The sequence below is a fragment of the Monodon monoceros genome, unplaced genomic scaffold, assembly GCF_005190385.1.
Source record: "Monodon monoceros isolate NGI ecotype Baffin Bay Population unplaced genomic scaffold, NGI_Narwhal_1 Super_Scaffold_3, whole genome shotgun sequence".
In the NCBI taxonomy this organism is placed as follows: domain Eukaryota; kingdom Metazoa; phylum Chordata; class Mammalia; order Artiodactyla; family Monodontidae; genus Monodon; species Monodon monoceros.
In genome coordinates, this window is record NW_021703780.1 from 50,973,114 (window position 1) to 50,975,576 (window position 2,463).

The following is a 2,463-nucleotide window of genomic DNA, read 5'->3' on the forward strand; positions in this document are numbered from 1 at the left end:
TCTCCCCAAATAGCAATGGTTAAAATCAGATAAAGATTTCTTTCTCTCTCCTGTAACACGCTGAGCATAAGGCATCAGGCTGATGGGTTCTGTGGTGTTGGGTACCCATCCTTTTATCTTGTCCCGCCATCTTCAACAGGCGGCTTCCATCTTGTGGCTTAAGATGGCAATTTCCCGCTGGCAGGAAGGAGAGACAGGGCGATGGGGAGTAAGCCTCTCCCCTTTGAAGGCAGGGCCTGGAAGTTCTACTCACATTCCACTGGGCTGAATGTGAGCTAGATTTTGGGGTTGAAATCCCAGTTCTACCACTTACCATCTGTGGTCTTGGCCAAGCCAGTTAATTTCTTTGCACCTCTGTTTCCTAATCCTTCATGGGGTTATTGTGAAAATTAAATGGGTTGGTACATCTAAAGCACTTAGAATAGTTACCTGAAACATATGAGACTGTAAGTTGTTATTATTATTATTTGTTTAGCTACATGGCCACACCTAACTTTGAGGGAGGCTGGGAAATGTCCTTAACTAGGTGACTGTGTGCACTGCTAAAACTCTAGAGTTCTATGATTAAAGGAAGGAGGGGACATCTGAAGACAGCTAGAGTCTCTGTCATGTCAGAGTTGCTAAAATCAGTCCTGTAAAAAGACTTCTGATGAGAAGCGATTGTAATCTCCAATTTGGGCCTAGAAACCCTATGTCAACTCTTCCTTGTGTGATGGGGTGGACATGATCCATTCCTAGAGATGGAGACAATCATCATAACAGTAATAACGTGAGAATTCCCTGGTGGTCCAGTAGTTAGGATTTGGCGCTTTCACTGCCCTGGTCTGGGTTCAGTCCCTGGTCAGGGAACTGAGATCCTGCAAGCTGTGCGGCGAGGCCAAAATAATAATAAGAATTAAAAATAAGAATAACGTACGAGGCTCTGTGCCGAGCGCTGTCTCAACTGTCTGTGACAACCTGTTTAGAGGTCCCACAGTACTGTGGTTTTATGAAAAGTACTTCTTTTTACTCTATTCCCCCCTCAGATCTTGTTGCATGCTTATCAGCTTCCACGCACGAGGCTAGGAGTCCGTGGTGAATTCCATTCTCGCGGGCAGTGAGTTTATAATACATTCCGAAGCTCTCACAGGATGCTCCCCTCTGAAAAGCACAGATCCCACAGTCAGCCCCCACCCCTGACTGTGCCAGGAGACCTAACTGGCTTTTCTGGTTACAGATTCCCCAGGTCGAGGGAGGGGAGAAACCCAAGTGCAGTTTGTCATCCATCCGTTAATACGCCTGATGCTAATATGACTTGGGCTTGTGCAAATGCGGACGTGCTACCCAGGCTTGGAGCCTCTCCCCCACCATCCAAGGCAAGTACATGCTGCAGGCAAAGAAATAGCAACTTACCTGTGAACAAAGTGGATTTGACGTGGGAATTCCAAGACAAATACACAAGGGGGTGAGTCTTGGCATTATAAACAGGCAACCCCATAATACATTTTACCTTTTATTTGCCAGCAACTCTTCAAGAATGCATTTAAATGTATCTCTTTGTACAAATGGGGTGTTTCATTGGTGCTTCTCGGACTCTGGCTAAAGATCCTAGCTGCCTTTAAATTTCTCAGCATCATCTCTCTTCAGTCAAACAGTTAATCATCTATAAACAAACCCTCCAATTAATTCTTTCTAAAGCAAAGGTAGTTGGTAAGCAAACACCCACTCCCTAAATTGCTTGCTTAATGCGTACCCCTCCAGAGTCTTCTGGAGAGACACTTGTGGGTATAATTACTCTGATCTTTATCTCTGCCATCCACTTTTTGGGTGTGCTTCTGATTTCATTTGGGAAGGCTCCTGGCGCTTCTTTGGGTGTGGTCAGCTATGTGGGGACAGGTCTTTGCTCATCCAGTACCTGGGTCAGAGGAATTTGCTCGTGGGCACCTAATTAACGCTATTCATTAGCATTAATTAACTTTTATTCATTAAAAGGTGTTGGCAACAGGACCCTCAAATTCACCTCTGTTTCCGATTGTTATAAGAGCCTAGAATTTTTTTCAGTCCTACAAAGCAAAGTCTGTAGGTCAGGCCCATGGAGCCTCCGCAAAGAGATATTCACAAGCACAGGGCATTTTTAACAGCGGCTGCTTCCGATTTCCCACCACTTTTGGAACTTCTAGGGTGGCTCCTCCAAACGCACTGGGTCTCCTTTCTGAACCCAGTGCCCAGCCGCGTGGGCCTCATTCTGACACGTTCCAGGGTTTCCATTTGCTTGTGACTGATGCTGTTTTATTGTTTGAATGTGATAAATGGGCCCCTGCAAGGTGCTGCAGGAAAACTTGCCCTTCCTTCCACAAACCTCAGTCATTTTCCACTCTAGGACCTGGTGTGAGGGGTCAACTAAGCTGCGCCTCGGGAGGGAGTGAACGGTACACACCCCCCCCACCTCCCAGTCCTCTTCTTTTTTTTTTTTTTTTTTTTTTT